Genomic DNA, 13,033 nt, shown 5'->3' with positions numbered 1-13,033 from the left:
AGCTCAGCTTATCATCAACCCACACACCCAAATATTTGTACACTTTGACTTGCTCTATAGAATGTCCAGCCAATGTAGCAATGACATGATTGGTAACATGTCTGGCATTTGAAAATACCATGCATTTTGTTTTACCTGAATTTAGAACCAGCTTAAATCATACAGATTCTGTTGTATGATGTTAAATGCTCTTTGGGAATTTTCAAAAGCTAAAGATAAACTACTACTACTAAAAAGGTAGGTAAAGGTAAAGATAAACTACTACCACTTGAATAAAGAACAGTATCATCTGCATAAAAATGAACATCTGTTTCAATAAGATCCCAATGTTGTTGACATACAAAATTAACAACAGTGGGCCCAAAATAGAACCTTGCGGAACACCTGAGCACACCTCTATGGACTCATATTTACAACCATCCGCCATAACACATTGTGTACGATTTGATAGGTAATTTATAAACCAATCTAGAGCATGACCAGTAATTCCACAACATTTTAACCTTTGCACGAACACAGCATGGTCCACGGTGTCAAATGCCTTCGACAAATCAATAAAGACAGAAACATAATGTATCTTATCAAGAGCACAGCGGATGTCATTTAAAACCTTCAATGTTGCTTAAACAATGCTGTGGCCAGACCTAAAACCTGATTGCATTCCATTTAAGATGTTGTTTTCTTGGAAGTAGGCCTTTAGCTGCTGACTAACTAAGGACTCCAGTACCTTTGACAGTACAGACAATTTTGATATGGGTCGATAGTTGTAGCGAAGGATCTCCACCTTTCAGGAGAGGCAGTACAAAAGCAGATTTCCATAACTTGGGGATTTCCTTAACATCAAGCGTGAGGTTAGAAATACATGTTAAGGGGGGAGCAATGATGTCTGCAGCTAGGTGTAGGAAGCGGGGGTCTAGTTCATCAGGGCCAGGGGATTTTTTCCCATCAATTTCTTTCAGGGCTTTACACACTTCTGAAACAGAGAAGGATGAAAAGGAGAACCTGGTGAAGGAGTGCACAGGGGTGTCAGGTAAATTCATAGGGGGCTCAATTATACCTTTGACCTTTTCAAATAAATTGCCTGCATCTAAAAAATGCTGATTCAAGGCTTTCAGAATGGATGTTCTCTCAGTTACAATCTGTGTATCGACCAACAATTGTTTGGGAAGCTGTGTATCTTTTTTTGCACTCCAAACCTTTCACTACTTGCCAAAATTTGGATGGATTATTTAAATTTTGTGAAGTAGATTTTAGGTAGTGGTCTGCTTTCAATTTACGAATCATAGCCACACCCATATTTCAAAGACGTTTAAAAGCCATCCAATCATCTGCCCAACCTGTCCCTCTTTCTTTAGCCCACATAACATTTTGTTTCCTTATGATTTTAGTAAGTTCCTTAGTAAACCAAGGGTTCTCTCTGCCCTTAATCCTGAATTTTTTTTAAAGGGGCATGCCTATTGCATACATCCTGGAATGCGTTGTGGAAGTAAGAAAAGGCTAGTTCAACATCAGGGATTAATTCCCTTCTATTCCATTCAATGCTAGATACATAATGTAAAAACCTTGAATATCAAACCGCTTCCAGTTTCTTTTCGTAATAACACGTGGAGATTTCTTAGGAATTTTACCATCTGTCACACAGTGATCACTTATGTAATTTGCAAAAATACCAGAAGCATTAAAACGATGAGGAGTATTGGTTAAGATCAAATCAATCAAAGAGGGTTTCAGAGGATATTTTACATTAAACCTAGTTACACTGTTGACAATCTGAGTGAGATTAAAGGTATTGCATAGAATTTAGAGTTGATCAGAGCTAGATGTTAACCAGTCCTGATTCAGATCACCCATCAGGACAAACTCAGAATTGACATTCTGTGATAACAATTCGAAAATACAATCCAAAGAGCCAACAGTAGCAGGTGGAGGTCTGTAACAACAAGATACAACAATATTTAAAAATGAGCCAAGGTTTAGGTTCAGAGACAGATATTCAAATTGCTGAGGTTTAGTAACAGAAGTCAGAACGATCACCGAGAACTTGTCTTTTACGTATACAGAAACACCACCACCCTTAGATTTACGATCTGTACGAAAAACATTTGAACCATTTATGTCAATATTTTTGTCTGTAATAGAGTTTTTGAGCCAGGTTTCAGAAAACATAAATAAATCAGGGTCGGCAGTTTTTATCCGCAAAAACAGAAACGTCCCTTTTTCAGGACCCTGTCTTTCAAAGATAATTCATAAAAATCCAAATAACTTTACAGGTCTTCATTGTAAAGGGTTTAAACACTGTTTCCCATGCTTGTTCAATGAACCATAAACAATTAATGAACATGCACCCATAGAACGGTCATTAAGACACTAACAGCTTACAGACGGTAGGCAATTAAGGTCACAGTTATGGAAACTTAGGACACTAAAGAGGCCTTTCTACTGACTCTGAAAAACACCAAAAGAAAGATGTCCAGGGTCCCTGCTCATCTGCGTGAGCGTTCCTTAGGCATGCTCCAAGGAGGCATGAGGACTACAGATGTGGCCAGGCCAATGAATTGCAATGTAGGGACTGTGAGACGCCTAAGACAGTGCTACAGGGAGACAGGATGGACAGCTAATCGTCCTCACAGTGGCAAACCACGTGTAACAACACCTGCACAGGATTGGTACATCCGAACATCACACCTGCGGGACAGGTACAGGATGGCAACAACAACTGCCCGAGTTACACCAGGAACGCACAATCCCTCCATCAGTGCTCAGACTGTCCGCAATAGGCTTAGAGAGGCTGGACTGAGAGCTTGTAGGCCTGGTGGCCACACCAGACACTGACTGTTAGAGGCTGGACAGGCCTACAAGCTCTCAGTTTGCCTCTCTCAGCCTATTGCGGACAGGGTCCTGACAAAGGGACGTTTATTTTTTTGCTGAGTTTATATACTGTATTTTAAAGGTTAAATAAATATATATTTTTATACCATCTATTGCATCTTACCTATGTCGCTCGGTCATTGCTCATCCAAATGTTTATATGTATATATTTTTATTACATTCTTTTACTTAGATTTGTGTGTATTAGGTAGTTGTGGTATTGCATTTCAAGTGTGTTACCCCCCTGCCCACTTTAGATACGTGTTTAAACGTTAGACTACATATAATTCAATTGAAGAAAACATAGAGAGAGAGAGCGAGAGAGCGAGACTGACAGTTCCTGAATGTTTTGGCTGTAGCCATTGGCTACATTAAGGAACTGTCGGTCTCTCTCTCTCCCTCTTTCTGTTATATGAATTCAATATACAACCTGTGTTTGTCAAAGAACAATGTTGGGACTAGTGTATGTGGATGTGGATAGATTTCCAGCATTGTGCTTCGTTTGAGAGTGTTGTGCACATGTGCTCACGTATGCGTATATTTCTGCCAAGATGTAAAGTGCCTTTTAGCCAATAAAATAAGCAGGAGATAGGCAGGACTTTCCAGCCTTCAGTGCAGTGGCTATGTAATGTAATCTGACACCAGAGTCACTTGTTTCTACAGCTCAAACTCACTGCCTGGGCTGAAGAGACAGATTCAGAAGCGAATAAATATTGATAAAATACTTAAAATAGACAGACAGTCCCCGAATTGACCTTAATTGTAATACATGGTGTTGGCTAAAGACAATTGTGAAACAATCTGTTGAAAATATGATAATAGAAAGGTTTAGAACTTTTGTGAAACATCACAGTGGAAAAATATATGGCTAGAAATCAAAACTGGATGGTCTTCAGAAATAGATGGGAGGGGTTGAGGGTAGCTGAAGGATGGGACTAAAAGCAAACAAAAAGAGAACTAATGTAAAATATACTGTGTCCGTAAAATGTATAAAGTATATATAAGCTGGAAGTACGTCAGGGGAAAATAATATGGGGGATTGGAAATGATGCAGACAATTACACTGGTAGAAGCCACAATCTATCTGTGATAATAAGGCTGATCTACCCCCTAATAATAATAATTTAAAAAATAATCATAATAAAATGTTATTAGTCACATACACATGGTTAGCAGAAAATGCGAGTGTAGCGAAATGCTTGTGCTTCTGGGTTCCGACAGTGCAGTAATATCTAACAAGTAATCTAACAATTCCCCAAGAACTACTTAATAATACACACAAATCTAAAGGGGTGAATGAGAATATGTACATATAATTATATGGATGAGCGATGGCCGAGCGGCATAAGCAAGGTGCAATAGATGGTATAAAATACAGTATATACATATGATATGAGTAATGTAAGATATGTAAACATTATTAAAGTGGCATTATTTAAAGTGGCATTGTTTAAAGGGACTAGTGATCCATTTATTAAAGTGGCCAGTGATTGGGTCTCAATGTAGGCAGCAGCCTCTCTGAGTTAGTGATTGCTGTTTAGCAGTCTGATGGCCTTGAGATATAAGCTGTTTTTCAGTCTCTCGTTCCCAGCTTTGACACACCTGTATTGACCTGCCTTCTGGATGATAGTGGGGTGAACAGGCAGTGGCTCATGTGGTTGTTGTCCTTGATGATCTTTTTGGCCTTCCTGTGACATCGGGTGCTGTAGGTGTCCTGGAGGGCAGGTAGTTTGCCCCTAGTGATGCGTTGTGCAGATCGCACCAGCCTCTGGAGAACCTTGCAGTTGACTTGTGACGACAAGTCTAGTAGATGGCTATTGCCTTAACTATGTGTTATGAAAGCCAGTCTAACGACTTGCTAAATTGTAAGTAGCCTAGTGTCTAAATGTTCCCCCTTCCATAATTATACAACACACAGACAAAATATTAGGCCTAACAGGCGGTAGTAGGCTACATAATCTGTGTCAGTGTGCAGGAGTGTCTTTCTGTTTTCTTCTTACAGTACCTTGACTGCATCACAGCAGATGATCTGTCATTTCTCACAGACACAGCACTCGGAGCAGCCCAACCAGAACTTTTAGCAAATAAATTGGTTAATTTCAAACATTTAGTAGTGACGACCATAAGGGCCTTTTTTAGTCTCTCTAACTTATTCGGCAACAACCTAATGTTTTTTTGTTTTGAGTGTCTGACAGAGTCAGAGCGGGTCTAACTCTTTGATGATGTGCGTGTGACTTTTAATGTGAATTTGTGCCACCTCAGCCAATCAGAAAACCGGGGGCCAGCCGTTGACCCCTGGTCAGCCTAATGCTCATGAGCTGCCTGCCGGCTGTGCCCAGTGGAAAGTGCATTCGGAAAGTATTCAGACACCTTTACTTTTTCCACATTTGATTAAATAATCGTTTTTCCTCATTAGTATACTCACAATACCTGTAACGTCCTGACCAGAGTTCTTATGTGTTTTGCTTGTTTAGTGTTGGTCAGGACGTGAGCTGGGTGGGAATTCTATGTTGTGTGTCTAGTTTGTCTGTTTCTGTGTCCAGCCTAATATGGTTCTCAATCAGAGGCAGCTGTCAATCGTTGTCTCTGATTGAGAATCATATATAGGAGGCTTGTTTTGTGTTGGGATTTTGTGGGTGATTGTTTCCTGTCTCTGTGTTTGTGTTCTGCACCAGATAGGTCTGTCTCGGTTTTCACATTTGTTATTTTGTATTTTGTATAGTGTTCACGTATTCGTCTCTTTGTTTATTAAATATGTTGAACACTAGCCGCGCTGCATTTTGGTCCTCTCCTTCACCAATGGAAGAAAACCGTTACAATACCCCATAATGACAAAGCGAAAACAGGTTTTTAGAAATGTTTCCAAAAATAAGTATTCAGAGAGACTTGAAATTGAGCTCAGGTGCATCCTGTTTCCATTGATCATCCTTGAGATGTTTCTACAAGAGTCCACCTGTGGAAAACTGAATTGATTGGACATGATTTGGAAAGGCACACACCTGGCAGTATAAGGTCCCACAGTTGACAGTATATGTCAGAGCAAAACACAAGCCATGAGGTCGAAGGAATTGTCAGTAAGGCTCCGAGACAGAACTGTGTCGAGGCACAGATCTGGGGAAGGTTACCAAAAAATGTATTCAGTGTTGAAGGTCCCCAAGAACACAGTGGCCTCCATCATTCTTACGTGGAAGAAGTTTGGAAACTACCAAGACTCTTCCTAGAGCTGGCTCCCCGGCCAAACTGAGCAATCGTGGGAGAAGGGCCTTGCTCATAGAGGTGACCGAGAACCTGATGGTCACTCTGACAGAGCTCCAGGGTTCCTCTGTGGAGATGGGAGAACCTTCCCGAAGGACAACCATATCTGCAGCACTCCACCAATCAGGCCTTTATGGTAGAGTGGCCAGAGGGAAGCCAGTCGTTTGGAGTTTGCCAAAAGGCACCTAAAGAACTTAGACCAGTGAAACATGGTGGTGGCAGCATCATGCTGTGGGGATGTTTTTCAGGGGCAGGGGCCGGGAGACTAGTCAGGATCAAGGCAAAGATGAACGGAGCAAAGTACAGAGAGATCATTGATGAAAACCTGTTCCGGAGCACTCAGGACCTCAAACTGAGGCGAACACTCCCCTTCCAACAGGACAACGACCCTAAGCACACAGCAAAGACAATGCAGGAGTGACTTCGGGACAAGTCTCTGAATGTCCTTGAGTGGCCCAGTCAGAGCCCGGACATGAACCCAATCAAACATCTCTGGAGAGACCTGGAAATAGCTGTGCAGCAACACTCCCCATCCAACCTGACAGAGCTTGAGAGAATTTGCAGAGAAGAATGTGAGAAACTCCCCAAATACAGCTGTGTCAATCATGTAGCGTCATACCAAAGAAGAGTTGAGGCTGTAATCACTGCCAAAGGTGCTGCAACAAAATACTGAGTAAATGGTCTGAATACTTATGTAAATTTGATATTTCAGTAGTGTTTTTTTTATACATATGCAAAAAAAATCTTAACTGTTTTTGCTTAGTCATTATGGGGTATTGTGTGTAGATTGATGAAGAAAATGTTTTATTTCATCAAGTTTAGAATAAGGCCGTAACGTAACAAAATGTGGAAGTCAAGGGGTCTGAATTATTTCCGAATGCACTGTATATTTTTATATACACAGAACAAAAATATAAACTCAACATGCAACAATTTCAAAGATTTCACTGAGTTACAGTTCATATAAGGAAATCAGTCAATTTAAATGAATAAATTAGTCTTTGGATTTCACATGACTGGGAATACAGATATGAATATGTTTGTCACAGATACCTAAAAAAAAGTTAGGGCTGTGGATCATAAAACCAGTCAGTATCTGGTGTGACACCATTTGCCTCATGCAGCACGTCACATCTCATTCGCATAGAGTTAATCATGCTGTTGATTGTGGCCTGTGGAATGTTGTCCCACTCCTCTTCAATGGCTGTGCGAAGCTGTTGGATATTGGCGGGAATTGAAATACGCTGTCGTACACTTAGATCCAGAGCATCCCAAACATGCTCAATGGGTGATATGTCTTGTGAGTATGCAGGCCATGTAAGAATTGGGACATTTTCAGCTGCCAGATCCTTACGACATGAGGCCGTGCATTATCATGCTGAAACATGAAGTGATGGCGGAGGATGAATTGTACGAGAATGGGCCTCAGGATCTTGTCACGCTATCTCTGTGCATTCAAATTGCCATCGATAAAATGCAATTGTGCTCGTTGTCCTGCCGGCGTGAAATTCACTCAACATTTCTCTTTACTATGGGAATTGTGATCGAATCAACGCAATGTAAGCCAGTTTCAATGCAACATACCGAAACAAAACGAACTATGCAAGACTTAATATGCAAAACTAACTACGCAAGAGATTTTGTTGGAGGCAGACGCATTGGAGTATGGTTCTATTGCATTGACAAATGACTCAGCCCTTACTCTATACAGACCGGTGCGGCATAACCAATCAGAGCTGCAGTAGGCCTACAGTATATGCAAATAGACCATTGCCATATGGATCTGTGCCATTCACTTTGAACTGTACTCTGTTTACAGCATGAGCAGTGGTGAGTAGATGCGCTTGTTTTGAAATCAAAGTGAGAGCTGCATGTAGCCACATGTACACATTTGTTCATATCCTTTGCTAGTTAGTGAGTTATTAGCCCAGTTATATATAATTTGTAATCAGCAATGGGGGAGTGGTTTCTTCCTACTAGAGCACAAAACGTGTACATTTTGAAAAGCAAGTCAGGTAACAAGCTTTTTTTTGTCTAAAAGGGGCAGTGTTGTATTTTGAGACAGGCTCGATTAAGCGAAGTAGCCAATAGGCAGAGGATAGCATCATTTGTCTGATTCTCTGTAACAATGGTATTGGAATAATAATGCATTTTATTTTGTAAAGTGGTTTCTTGCATCAAACAACACAATATTTTCAACATTTTGTCTGAAGGACAAGTGGATCAAGAGGTTAATGTCAAGCCCTGCATGTTTGTTTGTTTTTGTCTCATGGAATGAAGGTCTACATTGGACACCACACATTGTCTGCTACTGTAGGCTGAATGATAGAACAGCTATTTCCATATTACAATGTTATTGGATATATTTTCTCCATTGTTTTTGATGGTAGGTCACTCTGGTATGATCAAATAGCCACAGTAGCCTACTTGACCAATGTCTGAGTGTTCACAGTGTTCACAATGTTCAAGTTTGTGCTCAGCAGACACAAATTAGAGAGAACATTTTTGCTTGACGCTAGCTTAAATAGGCTGGTTCTCGGTAGAAAAGAAGAGGCAATAAACACAGATTGCATTGAAATTTGACTCCCTTGGAATGACAATGATGTGATATTCACCCTATCTCCCTTGTGTATCCTTACACACAATGTTAGTGTCAAGTGTCAAATTAACTGGGGCTGCAAATTAACAAGCAGGAACTGTGTGTTTGTGTGTGGGAAATAAAGAGAAAGAGCGAGAGTGAGAGAACAAGCATGAAGTGTGTGTGTGTGTGTGTGTGAGTGCAAAAAGTGACAGCATCTGACACACTGGCATACTGTAAATGTTTATTGCACTTGTTGGTAGTGATTAGTACATCGCTTTGTGCTGTGTTCAGATGGGGTTTCTGGAGCAGCCATCTGCCAGGGCTCTGCCAGGACTAAATGGTGCACCTCTGCCCATTATTTGTCTGGATTATAAATGGCTGTGGTCGCTGATTTAAGCATCTGGGGCCCATGCTCTGCCTTTACAATGGAAACCTCTCTTCAATCTAACAGGGATTCAGGTGGACTCAGGTCCAGTCTACAACCAATTGGCAAGCTGGCTAGCTTTAGTGCTACACACTCAATTATTAGCTATAGCTCTGTAAAGAGACATGTATCAACTTTTTAAGGCGGCAGGTAGCCTAGTGGTTAGAGCATTGGGCCAGTAACTGAAAGGTTGCTGGATCGAATCCCTGAGCTGACAAGGTAAGAATCTGTCGTTCTGCCCCTGAACATGGCAGTTAACCCACTGTTCCCCGGTAGGCCGTCTTTGTAAATAAGAATTTGTTCTTAAATGACTTGCCTAGTTGAAAATCGCATTCATCGGCATAATTTCCCCATGTAACTGGGCTGCATAGCTACAATACTTGCAAAACACACCCCGTTAAGCTGTTATATGTACTGTTACTGAGAATTATGTGTAACACTACTTGACACCCAGCGTCATAACACGTTATGACACGGTCATAAGCATGTCATAATATTTCATAACAACTGAAATAATTGTCATAACCTGTTCTAATAGGGTCATAACACTGTCATGACAGTGTTGTGGCAGGACAACAACCTCTCCCTCAATGTGATCAAGACAAAGGAGATGATCATGGACTACAGTAAAAGGAGGGCCGAGCACACCCATTCACATCAACGGGGCTGTAGTGGAGCAGGTTGAGAGCTTCAAGTTCCTTGCTGTCTACATCACCAACAAACTATCATGGTCCAAACACACCAAGATAGTTGTGAAGAGGGCACAACAATGCCTATTCGCCCTCAGGAGACATGAGGCATGGGTCCTCAGATCTTCAAACAGTTCTACAGCTGCACCATCGAGAGCATCCTGACTGGTTGCATCACCACCTGGTATGGCAACTGCCCGGCATTCAACCGCAAGGCACTAAAGAGGGTAGTGCGTATGGCGGCCCAGTACATCACTGGGTCCCCATCCTGCCATCCAGGACCTCTGTACCAGGCGGTGTCAGAGGAAGGCCCTAAAAATATAAAATACTCCAGACACCCTAGTCATAGACTGTTCTCTCTGTTACAGAAAGTGATACTGGAGCGCCAAGTCTCGTTCCAAAAGGCTCCTTAACAGCTTCTATCCCCAAGCTATAAGACTGCTGAACAGTTAATCAAATATCTACCCAGAATATTTGCATTGACCCTCCTCTATTTTTACGCTGCTGCTACTCGCTGTTTATTATCTATGCATAGTCACTTTACCCCTACCTACATGTACCCTACATATTACCTCAATTACTTTGACTAACCTGTACCCCCGCACATTGACTTGGTACCAGTACCCCCTGTATATTTTTTACTTCTGTTTATTTAGTAAATATTTTCTTAACTCTTATTTTTCTTTAAACTGCAGTGTTGGTTAAGGCCTTGTAAGTACGCATGTCACAGTAAGGTCAACACCTGTTGTATTCGGCTTGTGACAAATGCACTTTGATTTGATGACCTATTTAGACCTGTTTTGACATATATTGCTTTATTTTATGGCTGGTTATGACACCTACATAAGAGTGTATAAACCACAAACCCTACCATGGTAGTTATTTTATGGCTGGTTATGACACCTAAATACAGAGTGTATAAACCTACAAAACCTCCATGGTAGTTATTTTATGGCTGGTTATGACGCCTAAATAGAGTGTATAAACCACAAACCCTACATGGTAGTTATTTTTGGCTGGTTATGAACCTAAATAAGAGTGTATAAACCACAAACCCTACCATGGTAGTTATTTTATGGCTGGTTATGACACCTAATAAGAGTGTATAAACCACAAACCCTACATGGTAGTTATTTATGGCTGGTTATGACACCTACATAAGAGTGTATAAACCACAAACCTACCATGGTAGTTATTTTATGGCTGGTTATGACACCTATATAAAGAGTGTATAAACAAAACCCTACCATGGTAGTTATTTTTGGCTGGTTATGACACTAAATAAGAGTGTATAAACAACAACCCTACCAGGTATTTTTTATGGCTGGTTATGACACCTAATAAAGTGTTATAAACCACAAACCCTACCATGGTAGTTATTTTATGGCTGGTTATGACGCCTAAATAAGAGTGTATAAACCACAAACCCTACCATGGTAGTTATTTATGGCTGGTTATGACGCCTAAATAAGAGTGTATAAACCACAACCCTACCATGGTAGTTATTTTATGGCTGGTTATGACGCCTAAATAAGAGTGTATAAACACAACCTACCATGGTAGTTATTTTATGGCTGGTTATGACGCCTAAATAAGAGTGTATAAACCCAAACCTACCATGGGTAGTTATTTTATTGCTGGTTATGACATCTACGAAAGTGTCAAAACCCACAAAACCTACCACCGTAGTCATTTTATGACTGGTTATTACACTTGCAAAAATGTAAAACCCCATAAAACATACCACATAAGGCAAAACATTACACCATAACCTACGTGTCAACAGTATGTTTATGTTACAGTAATAGTTTTTTTTTAAATTGACCATGTAGAATTATCACTGTAATTGCAAACATATTGATGTCAGACATGCACTTCCCACAATGCTCTGCTACAGATGACTGGGATGAAAGCAGAAGCAGATTTCAGGAGCAGGAAAAGGCACCCTTTATTTTTAAAATGTTATTTAACCTTTATTTAACTAGGCAAGTCAGTTAAGAACAAATTATTATTTACAACGAAGGCCTACCCCGGCCAAACCCTAACCCGGACGACGCTGGGCCATTTGTGCGCCACCCTATGGGACTCCCAATCACGGCCGGTTGTGATACAGCCTTGAATCGAACCAGGGTCTGTAATGCAGTGCCTTAGACTGCTGCGCCACTCGGGAGCCCCCAGTTAAGACTGATATAAGGGCATGTACGTGATAGGCCTATCTGGCATTATGATGGTCATAATGCTTCTTGACATTGTCATAAAGTGTATTTTCTTAGTCCAAGTAAAGTGGCACAGGGTCGTCATAATGCTTCATGACAGTGTCATAAAGTGTATTTTCTACAAGTTGATGAAAAAAAGCTTGACTGTAAAGAATTGATTACAACGACAAAGGATTTGTTTCTTTACAGTCTTTACAGTCATGCTTTTTTTATCTACCAACATAGACAGGGCTCTAACTTCTCTAGCTCCACAATGAAATAGGGTGCAGGCCAGGCAGCAGGTTGTTAGCCAGCCTGCCAGCTTAGTGGAGTCTGCCACTAGCATAGTCAGTGTAGTCAGCTCAGCTATCCCCATTGAGACCTTGTCTGTGCCTCGACCTAGGTTGGGCAAAACTAAACATGGCGGTGTTCGCCTTAGCAATCTCACTAGGATAAAGACCTCCTCCATTCCTGCCATTATTGAAAGAGATCGTGATACCTCACATCTCAAAATAGGGCTACTTAATGTTAGATCCCTCACTTCAAAGGCAGTTATAGTCAATGAACTAATCACTGATCATAATCTTGATGTGATTGGCCTGKCTGAAACATGGCTTAAGCCTGATGAATTTACTGTGTTAAATGAGGCCTCACCTCCTGGTTACACTAGTGACCATATCCCCCGTGCATCCCGCAAAGGCGGAGGTGTTGCTAACATTTACGATAGCAAATTTCAATTTACAAAAAAAAAAATGACGTTTTCGTCTTTTGAGCTTCAAGTCATGAAATCTATGCAGCCTACTCAATCACTTTTTATAGCTACTGTTTACAGGCCTCCTGGGCCAAATACAGCGTTCCTCACTGAGTTCCCTGAATTCCTATCGGACCTTGTAGTCATAGCAGATAATATTCTAATTTTTGGTGATTTTAATATTCACATGGAAAAGTCCACAGACCCACTCCAAAAGGCTTTCGGAGCCATCATCGACTCAGTGGGTTTTGTCCAACATGTCTCTGGACC

This window comes from Salvelinus sp. IW2-2015, linkage group LG20, assembly GCF_002910315.2.
Source record: "Salvelinus sp. IW2-2015 linkage group LG20, ASM291031v2, whole genome shotgun sequence".
Classification (NCBI taxonomy): domain Eukaryota; kingdom Metazoa; phylum Chordata; class Actinopteri; order Salmoniformes; family Salmonidae; genus Salvelinus; species Salvelinus sp. IW2-2015.
Note: the sequence above shows the minus strand (reverse complement) of the source record.